Raw genomic sequence first — 11,559 nt, forward strand, 5'->3', positions numbered from 1 at the left:
TATTGCGTTTTCTCTCAAGTCAGCGGACGCGTTAGTGAGTTCATGGTTCACGGTGCAGTCTAAGTCTTTCTATTCATAAACCCTAATGTTTTAGTCTTTGGACTTGCCAAATGAGATGATTCTGGGATCTTATAGATGTCTCTAAGTTCAATCACTCCCTCCTACGTCAGCGAATGCGTTATGGGGAGTTCATAATCCACAACCCAATTTAATCTAAACCATTGCTCTGATATCATTTGTAACACTCCGGGTTTTTAGGGGCCGTGTAAGAACTCGACTCCCGAATTCTCAAGTACCATGGGTGCCCTAATGAGCTTCATATTTTAATTACATTTGGATGATCTCATAAACAATGGAGGATTTAGCAAGGCATGAAACATAAGTATGTCATTAAGCAGTATCAATTGTTACTAAATATAAAAATATCCAAACCATGAATCCAAAACCATCTAAATAGGAAACTAGTCCCACCCATATATGACCCAAAGCGACTAGGGTCCTGGTTCATACCCCGCGGTAGTCCGAACTCAAACTAAAAGGATCCGCCGAAAGTCTAGAAGCAGGGAAGCTCCTCTTCCCTATCCTTGCTCACCTTGCTCGGCTCGTCAAGCTCTGCCTCACCTGCATCTAGTAAAGGGTCTGTTTGATGTTTTAAAACATCGTCCCAGAGTGGGAGTGAGTAGCTAACTCAGTGGTTACTATTAACCTTAAGTTACAACAAGTAGCAATTATATGATAAATTTAATGAAAGGCATGTATTCACAGATCCCTAACTAGTCTTGTTAATGCATATGCATGTATTATGATATGATGTATGCCCTCACAACAACACTCCCTCGAGTGACTTCGTCTAACGATTGCGCATAACCAACCGCCCTCATTGCGACCTCAACTGCCGAGTCGCTAAATCCTAACTAATGCGATGCATGGATAATGTTAGCCGAGTATTTAGTTAATTCCATTCATCTAGCAGATTGAAAAAACTGGTATACTCCACGTATCATTGCCCTCAACTGATTGCGAGGCCAAAGCCCTTCAACGTGCGAGGCCAGGACCCCGTGATCCTTGATTGCATCGGGTTCCCCATCCCTAATTTCAAGCACATGGGGAGTGTTGAGAAGAGGGATCGCTCGCGGTCACTACGAGAAGGCTCGTCACCTCAACGTAGGCCGACATCTCGGACACAGTGTCGTATTCCACCATGCCCGACTCTCGAGTCAGTGGATCGATTTCAGATAGTTATCAATGGACTTTAGTGGTTGAAGGGTGTTCCAGGTTCCATACAGGTGTGAGCAGACATGGTCAACAAACATGGTTGCTTAGTAAGTGGACTAGGCCGTGTGAGTTTAGGCGAGTACGTGACGGACAACATCGGGTACAAGTGACCCATGTAGTCCAACTACTGTCGCCCATTCGTATCTGCCCAGATCCATTAGTCTAGCCTCAGGATAGTCCTACTAACGGGACCACCTTCTCTTACCTCAGTTTCCTGAGCAACGTAGGGATTTAATGGTATTCAATAGCACTTCAACAAATTAGGTTTTATCATTTAGCACAAGTGATGTCAAGTATTCATACATTAAACATATAAATTCAAGTTTCTATATAAATGTGACTACTAACATTATTACGAAATAAATCTGCAGGTGTGTTGTGTGGGTTAGTAAGGAAGCCAAGAATTTCATGTATCTCATAGTACAAAATACACAAGGGTTAATGCATCATACATGTTATAAGGAAACATTGTACAAAAATCATGCAAGGAATGAATAAACAATTATCAAATTCATACCCAATTATATTGAGGAATAACAAACATTCCATAATCATTCCATGTTGATTGAGAGGATTTAAAATGTAAGCTTTTGCCTAAATTTTCTCTAGATTATCCAAATACATCACCAAATCAAACATAATCATTAGATTCATACTAAAATTTGTGCTAGGCCACCTAAGAATAATAATCCGCACCTTTAAGAAGGAATCTCTGATTTTGAGCTCTAGGGTTAGGTTTTTAGAGAAAATTGTTGAAAGACCTAAACAAACATACAAGCTTATGAGATTTGGGATAAACAACTATTGAAACCCTAAATTATATTTGAGATTCAATACTTACCTCCAACCATTGTCGGGAAAGCTCCAATGACGACTCCGGCTACGGCGAGGCTGCTAAAGAGGGGATGAGAGAGCGGAGGTGCACCAACACCCACACCCCAAGTTCTCTCTCTTCTCTTTTCTCCTCTTTTTCTTCTCCCCTTCTCCCTTTTTTCTCTTGCTTTAGAGTATGAAATTCGTATGAGAGGAGGGGGTGCCCAAATAAGGCCTTTATATAGTACCATATTTGGTGTAAATGGCCCTAAGGATTGGGTTTTTACTATACTAGCCCTATAGGAGGGTTTTTTAGCCTCTAGGGCCCACTACGGGATGTATATATTAATATACACCGTAAGATAGTTAGTCCTAATGATGATCTATGTGTGGACATGTTCGGTCTGCCATTTAGATGCGCCGATCGACAGATATGGTTAGAAGTCTGTTCAACGGTCACCGATGGTCGATCGGGGCCGCGGCTATACGGATATGAGCAGGGAAATATCTTTACTCCATGTGTGAAGTTTGCTCGTAAACCGACTGTCCGAAATCCTCAACTTTGCATAAGAGTGGACAGCCCAATCCACTTAAGTTTCGGCTTCTTCCTTTAGGGTATTTGCACTTCTCATGCACTCATCCTTTGGCTCAAGTTAAGCAGTTCTGGACAGTACCTAGGTCCGACGCCCGCAATGGACGCCAAGCCCAGTAAGATGGAAACTATTCTATAGTTTTGGAACTAGTGGCCCACCAACGAGCGGTCTAGAGCTTGTTCGGACAATCGGGGCACTTCTGGAATGAATTAGGTATTGAGATTTCTCGTGGACAATGATTAGGGTTTGGATTAACTATGTTCATAGTGTGACCTATTTATAACTAGTGAAAGTGGAGATTTGGTCATGATTACTCTAAACCGTCAGTTTTAGGCTAAAAGAGTAACGGGGTTGATTTGGTCTATTAGTCAAGATCCGGGCCTTATCTGACTCGGCCCCAGTTAGATCTTTAATTTAGTTATGATTGTCTTGATTAGTTAGCGATGGGTCAGTTAGATTTTGGGCCCTATGTGAGTAAATCATGTTGCTAAACTTGATGTTCAAGTGATCGGGCAGGGCAGATTCATTGGCTTCCTACAGTTGATTAATCGGACTTGTGCGGTTCTTTACTGGTTCCACCCGTGTATAAACTAACATTGATTGCTAATGGTCAGTAAGTGATATTATAAGTTAATTATATATAAAAAAAATTTCAAGGATTTTTGAAAACCCAAAACAGTGAGAATCCAAGATGTTACACCCTTCCTCTCTCTTTCATTATGGAATTTGTACGGGTGGGACCCATGGTTTTGTGATCCATTTCTAATTCAGGAACTGTTGAGTTTTATTAAGTCTGGATATCCACTGAAGCTCATTTGGGATTGAATGGTGTCTTCTGTGATGCCTTAGATTGGTTGATAGTGATTTTGGATTTTGCTCTAGCTTTTTACAACGATTACAATCAATGAACCTCTGCCTGGGCTCAAGACAATTTTTAGCTTCATTGTTCCTAATCAAAAGTCTGGCAAGGTAAGGGACTTTCTTTTCACTTTTCCTTTCATTTGTAAGTTCTTGTAAACTTGTAAGGAGTTATTGATTTTCGTTGTTTTTATGAACCAGAAGAACGCCTCATTTTATTTTATTTTGAAGGTTTAGCTTATGTAAGGTTGTTGCTTGTTAATTTGAGTAGAAGTCTCCATTCATATATGTGGCTGATATGAACATTCCTAAGAAGTCATAATTTTTTCCATAAATTGCAGTGTAATGTGGCTTGTCTGGTCCTTTGCAACCTTCTATTTACACTTATTTAGTATGTTTGCTTATTTTTGGGTTGTATAAAAGATTATCTATGCATTCTTTGACTAGAATGATATGCTTCTATATTTTTATTATTGCATGGTTAACGTTTTCCCATTTACTATACTGGAAAAAGCAGAGTATATCACATTTTCTCCTCGTGATCCTTGTCAAATGTGAAATGATTCACAATTTCTTTCTTGGAGGGTTGCAATATCTATCATATTATTTACTGTGCATTTGCTGGTACTTTTTCTTTCAGTTGCTTCAGATGCATTCTTGTTTTTGTTGCTCAGATGACTTTCCCATGTTCATGTCTACTTCACACTCTCTCAATTCCAAGAATGGTTACCATCTCCAAATGACATTCTTATAAAATGTCAGTTTTTTTAGCATTCATGCTCAGTATTCCTCAAACTAAGTTGAATGTTTTGATTTGTAATGGTTGCAAACAGACACCTTTATGCTCATAGACTTGTCACACTTCATCATGTTTGCATCTAGCTTCATATTGATCCATCATCATCATCTAAGTCTTAACCCAATGATTATTTAACTTTTTCTATTTCTATGCAATTACATAGGTGATCCATCAATTCTTGCATGCATTGTGAACAAACATGGATTCTTGCAAGTACAAAAAAAAACAAAAAAAGAAGCCAATGCCGCTTCTTTGGGGCAAGTGTCAATTGTTATGTTTTTATTAGTGAATTAGGTACAAAGAGTTTAGATTTTAAAAAGAGAAAAAAAAAAATATTAATCGCTGCATCTCATATTTGTGCAAACTTACAATGAATGGGTATATTCACACCCAACCAATCACCTAGACAAAGTTTCTCATGCAATTCTCATTCTAGTGGGCATGAAGGAAAATACTAATAGCTGAATTTCATAGGGGAACTCTTCTTCTTCTTTCTTATAATAATTATTAAAGGAATTCTGTTTTGAAAATGTAATTCCTGCTTTCATCATCATCATCTAAGCCTTAACCCAACACTCTTAGATTAGGCATGAGTTGAAAATGACAAATCCAACAATCTTAGATTAGGCATGAATTGAAAAAATTCATTGTTGATCTTTGCCAAAGGCTGATTCCACTTAAAAATGTGTTCGTCTCATTTCATTTAATAGAGATCTCATTTTATTTAATAAAGATTGCTGGCTATTGAAATTATAGAAACACACATGATTTCTGATACATAATTACGGTTAATCAAAATGAGATGCACTCATTTGTAAGTGACACCCAAACAGGCCTTAAGATTTAGATCCAAGAGAACAAACAGTATGCCGATGAACTGGCACATTTCTTTCCGTTTCCCTTGCTGATACAAGATTCAAACGGAGACAAGCAGGTTTTATGGAAAAAAAAAAAAACCAAGCCCATTCAATCCACTATGCACATGGTGGCAGCAGATTTTTCGAATTCATCATCTTAACACTTTGAAAAGAGGAAGAAAATTAGACTTGATTCCATCTTCTTCCCACTCCAAACCATCCCACCATTCTTTCTCACCTACGATCTCCTTTAGAGGATTAATGGCTCTTTGGAGACCAAGTGGGAGCTTCTTTAGCTTTGGGCATCTTACCACCAGTAAGTTCTTCAAGGAAGGGAAAGCCAATGCATGATTACAAATGCTTGTTAATTCTGGTAGGTCAGACTCAAGACTTTTGAACAATCTTAGGCATGCCTCCCTAACTGGAATCCTGATATCACTTTTACCTATTACTTCTAGTCTTCTGCTGTCCTATATCACAATTTCTTCGAGATTTTGAAGCTGTAGAATCCATGTAACACTCTTCAGTTTGTGGTAAGAATAACATTTCTTTTACTATAGCTTGGTTTTGAGTTGAGGACAAAATGCCATGACTGCATTAGGTCCATCCTTTCTTATGACCTTCATTTCACCAACCCATCAATTGCCAAACCAAGCATACAATGAAGCAAAGGAGTAGTTCGCAAGCATAAGAATTCTTCGGTTATTGTGGTTTTATTATTTAAATTACCTCATGAATGTCATAGGCTTGTAGCCAAAGCATGTGAGATCTCAGAAACAAGATTTAATGCATATACAACCTCTAAAAAAATTGATGCATGTACAAGACAACAAGATCAGAAATCTACTGTAGCAAATTCCCTTCTAAGTTCTTGGTGGGCAAGGGACTTCAATTAGGTTCCTATCATGTAGGATGAGATTCTTGTCCCTCATAGAGCTATGTATTCTCCAAGTGCTACAGTCTATGCACTATTTGGGTTTTCTAGTTTGTAAATCTTTTGTCGGATCTGTGCACATTCTTCTAATCGCATGGGAGGTGCATTTGGTCTCTCAAAATGTTTATATCTATTTGACCATGGTAAATTCTTTCTTCTGCATTTTAAGCACTAAATCTTAGTACTAATGTGTGTACAATTGCCATTGATGGCTGCAGGTATCAGGATATTGCATCTAGGCTCATAGATCTCTCCATTATCACTTGCATGCAACTTGCAGATAAGCTCTGGAATTAGAACTAATAGACTATATTTGCATTTTGCAACTTTCAGGTATCGAATCTGTTTATTTGTGGGAGGGTGAGGTAAGAATACCATGCATACTGAGTTATATCATTAACTGATATTTTATGACCAATTCAATTGTCAGATTAATGCGAATGAGCCTCAATGACATCATATGTGCATCAGAATAGATTAATCGCACATATGGTATGTTGTGAAGTTCGTTAATCTGGCTATCAGGTTTGTTTTTCCTTCTTTTTTTATGTGTAAGGGTGAGGTAAGAATACCATGCATACTGAGTTATATCAATAACTGATATTTTATGACCAATTCAACTGTCAGATTAATGCGTATGAGCCTCAATGACATCATATGTGCATCAGAATAGATTAATCGCACATATGGAATGTCGTGAAGATCGTTAATCTGGCTATCAGGTTTGTTTTTCCTGCCTTTTTTTTTATGTGTAACTTCTCTTTTATAGAGATTTTGTATTTTAAAAAGCTAAGATTTTTCATTGTCTTTATATGAAGGATGAGTTGTTGTGGGGAGCTACTTAGCTGCACAAAGCCACCAAAAACCCAGCTCATCTGAACTACATTCAATTGAATGGTTAGACACTTGGAGCTGATGAGACTGACAATAACCTTGGTTGGGATAACAAACATGTTGGGGCAAGAATCTTAATTTCCAAGATCTGATTTTTTATTTTTTTTTCTTTTTCTTTCTAATTTCTATCCTTTCTATTTTTATTTTTTATATATATATATATATATATATATATATATTTCATACAAAACTTCACTCTTTAACTTCTTAGTAGCTACTATCTACCATTCAAAAAAAAAAAAAGGTGTTTAGGGAGGCCAAATCGAAAATTCTGTGGTTACTCTTCTCATGGAACTAGTCATGATTTGGGCCAAGTGTAATGACAAATGCTTCCCCAATTGTGCTAGTCCTTCCAACAAGGTGTTCAGGGAGGCCAAATTGGTTGTGATTGAATGGGCCAGGGTGTCTCAAGCCTTTTTGCAAGTTGTTCATATGAATCTTTTATTTTCTTTCAGTGTCTTGTTTGTTGGGGCTGTTGATTCCTAATCTTTGCCTTCCCATTTTTCTTTCCTTCATAAAGCTTGAGTAAACTTCCAGGAAAAAAAGAAACAAAACCTTTTATGCTGACACAAGTTGATGCTTTTTTTTAAGTTTGTTCATTCACATTGCCATTCGCTTATTAGTTGTATGATTTTTGTTATGCATTTTTTCAGTAACTCTTGCCTTATTCCATTTTCCACTTTGTTCAGTAGAGCTGAGATTGGGAGATTTGTTGCTATGCTTCGGAATGCTTTTATTCTCAGGTGATGCACTGCTTTTGCTTTGCTACAGGTAATTGCAACTACTTCACTTGTCCAATTTTTTCTTTGATTTTTTTTTTTCAAACAATGCGTGGCATTCGTAGAAATTAGTGGTTTCTTTCTTGTTCACAGAACACTATTCCTAAAGCCAATCTCCAACTCTGTGACATTATGAGATCATATTTCCCTTTTTGATTTCTTCATGCACTCAGAAAATCAGTTGGTTAATTAATTGTTTTCACAATTGCTTAATGTGAGTTCGTATTTTAAGGGACTGATCTCGTGTCGAAGAGGGTGCATCCAATAGGTAGATCGTCAGCCGTAGTTCTACAAGTCGTCGAGTCTACCTAAAACAAGGCCATAAACTCAACAAAGTGACTCAACTGAAGTCACGAGACATCTTAATCATTTTTTTTTTTCATCCAATAGGTATTTTCACTTGCTTTAGACGTTGTTCTATAGCGTAGTGTTTGTAATTATCATTTTCCTTACTATAGCGGATGGTTGAACAAGATTCATCTCAATAATTTCTGAACAAGTTGAAAAACAACAGATTTGAGGTCCGTTACTCTACTGACATTATATTTTTAATGACAACTATTTTTTCGTATTTTAGCGATGATTTTTTTATTTATTGCGACGGATCTTATCCATTGCATATTAAACGACGGATTTTATCCGTCCAAAAAAATGACCCCGTAAGCAGCGACCCGTCGTTTATTTGGTTTTACTAAATGGGTCTGATATGCAATATTTGACCCTCAACAATAGGCTCAACATGTCTAAGGAGAAGAAGCTTGTCAAATAAGCACAATGATGTTTTCACCTTGATCTAGCCTCACAAATTGAGAAAATTTTCAACAAATTCATTACAGTTAGATTCATTTGAGTAGTCAAGTACACACTGCATATCCAATATTATCCTTGTGAAAAAGAAGAACATGCAAATGAGGGTTTGCATTGACTTTAGTGACCTTAACATAGCTTGTCTTAAAGATAATTTTTCGTTGTCAATCATGGAACTCCTAATTGACACTACCACTAATTTCTCGACCATATCCTTCATGGATGGTTATTTTAGATACAATCATATCAAGATGGCCCAAGAGGATGAGGAAGCGACGACCTTCCATAACCCGATTGTCATATTTTGTTACAAAGTCATGCTTTTGGGCTTGAAGAATGCCAATACAATTTATAATTTGTCATGCAAGCCTTCATCCATGACATGATGTACACACATGTTAAGTGGACGACCTTGTTATATGCTCTAACATGAGTGAGGGGCATCATCAACATCTCCTTTTTGTCTTCCAGAGACTGGTAGAAGTAACTACATTAAAGTGTGCATTCAGAGTTTCTTCCAGGAAATTCCTTGGCCTCAGCGCCTATCACCAAGGCAGTAAAATCAATATGGTGAAGATGAAAATGATCCAAGAGATGCCATCAACAGAATTTCTCTATTCTTCTATTCTTCTTGTTATTCTTCTTCTTCTTGGTGACAATAGGTGAGAGGAGGTGCCTTGTGGTGCAATTCCTAAAAAAACACAACCAAGGAAATATTCTCTCAAAGAAGCCAGCAGCAGTGGCAACAGCAAGAATGACAGAAATCCTAGATGTAAAGTAGCAGCAGCAATGATAGTTTGTTTGTTTTGAAAACTTTAAATAGACCATTAATTGTTTTATTGGTACTGTGCTAATTTTTGTCGTGATGGATGTTAAATGGGTGAAACATGCATAGGTTCAATCATCGGTTGATTATAATATTCTTAGCTTTTGTTAATAGAAACTAGATTTAGCCTCAGTTGATGCCAACAAAGGTTAAATCTATATGTAGTCTCAATTTTGCCTTAGTTACCTAAACTGATACTACAACTCCCGTGGCTAAAGGCTTTAGCCTTGGTTGTTGAGAACCGAGGTTAAAAATAGATTTAGCTTCAATTGGAGGTAACTGAGGCTAAAATTTAGATTTAGTCTCAGTTGGAAACAATGGAGGCTAAAATTTTGATTTAGCCTCATTTCGAGAAAACTGATGCTAAAAAAATTCTTTTAGCTTCACTTGAAGAACCGAGGCTATAAAAGTCATTTTAGCCTCGGTTGCTAAAACTGAGGCTAAAGGTTTTAGCCACGGGAGTTTCAACCTCGGTTTAGATAACTGAGGCAAAACTGAGGCTAAAGGTTTTAGCCTCGGTTTTTAACTTTTTTAGCTCCAGTTTTGAACCGAGGCTAAAGCCCCCTTTTCTTGTAGTGATATTTGTTTGTTTTTTCTTTCCCGAGAGACTTTGCATCTTAAATCAATAGTCTTTGGTTTTGACAGGTTGCAGTGTATGGTCCAGACCATTGCTTTGTTCTGTCCCACTATATATGGACACTGCGTCAATCTATCTGCAGTGAGGAACTCTTCTTTGCTCCTCTTCTTAACCCTCTTTACCAGCCATGGAACATATGGTTAGAATTGCACCATGATGAAGATCTTACTGGGCACAACCTATCTATTGTAGGTTCCTGAAGACCATGTCCCATGGACCCCACTTGATAGGCCGATTGTGTGGTGTGCCTCTATAACTGACCTCAGTGGTGTGTTGATGTGGCAATGTTTTGTGAGCTCCACCATAATGTATGTTTTATATCCGTATCATTCACCTATTTTGTGAGATTATTTTAGGGCTTGGGCTCAAAATCAAGGTTGAAACTTTTCCAGGACATACTATGATATTGATTTGCCGTCAAACCTGTTCAAGGGAAGACACAAATATTAGCTTAATCCAAAACTTATGTGGCTCACGAGAAGTTTTCAATGGTGGCATTTAATCCCAATTGCTTTCTATGGTGTGTTTCACTTGAAATTTAGATGTCTCATTTTTAAGCTCATGCCCTAAAATGATCTCGCGAAATGTATGGACGGTGTGGATATAACACATACATCATGGTGGGGGCAAGAGAACTTTGCCGTGTCAACACACCACTCAGGTCGGTGGTGAGTAGCACACCACGCAATACGCCACCAGTGTGTGCGGTGCAAAGCCTCCCCCACTTGACAGCTATATAGCTACATAGCTGCTGTAGGTACGTGTCGAGCTCCTGGTTGTACGGATGGTTCAAATGAGATCAAAGTTAGATGGGCCTTACAGTGATGTATTTTTTATATCTACACTTTTTATCTATTTTTAGACATCATTCTAGGGCATTATCCAAAAATTGAATCATATCCGAAGATGATCTGGACTACACCACAAATACCATAGGAGATAATGATTTTCACCGTTAAAAAATTTGTATGGTCCACCATAACGTTTATTTTCCATCCAATCTGTTCATAAGGTCACAAAGACCTGAATGAAGAGGAAAAACAAATTTCATATTTGTCCAAAACTTCTGTGACCCGAAAAAGGGTTTCAATGGTAGACGTTCAATCCCCTACTGCTTTTTCCAGTGTGGTTCACTTGATAGTTAGATATGTCTTATTTTTCTTCTCAAGCCTTAAGATAAGCTCGTAAAATGGATGAAAGGTTTGGATATAACACATACCTTATGATCAGACCACAAAACTTACTGATGTCAATACAACAGCTATACAGCTGGTGGGATGTACACCAGCCAATCCGCTTCCCCAACTGTGTGTGTCGTGCAAAGCCTAGGGTCTACGATCCTATCATTCTCGGGCATATCTTACGTGTGCTTAGCGAGGCGGAAACGGATTGGCTACTCCCCTGCCACCCGCAAATGGCTGATGGTCTTTTCTTTGTGGGCCTCACCATGATGCATGTGTTTTAACCATTCCATTCATCTATTTTTC

General features: G+C 37.9%; 1 long non-coding RNA gene across 1 annotated transcript; it reads left to right on the forward strand.

Moving 5' to 3' along the window:
* Positions 1 to 3,595: 3,595 nt before the first annotated feature.
* Positions 3,596 to 7,159, forward strand: LOC131228011 (uncharacterized). The gene is made up of 3 exons (XR_009162686.1): positions 3,596 to 3,650; positions 6,348 to 6,654; positions 6,948 to 7,159. It is a non-coding gene; the product is annotated as an uncharacterized LOC131228011 (long non-coding RNA).
* The last annotated feature ends 4,400 nt before the right edge of the window (positions 7,160 to 11,559 follow it).

Source organism: Magnolia sinica, chromosome 15 (assembly GCF_029962835.1).
Source record: "Magnolia sinica isolate HGM2019 chromosome 15, MsV1, whole genome shotgun sequence".
Lineage (NCBI taxonomy): Eukaryota > Viridiplantae > Streptophyta > Magnoliopsida > Magnoliales > Magnoliaceae > Magnolia > Magnolia sinica.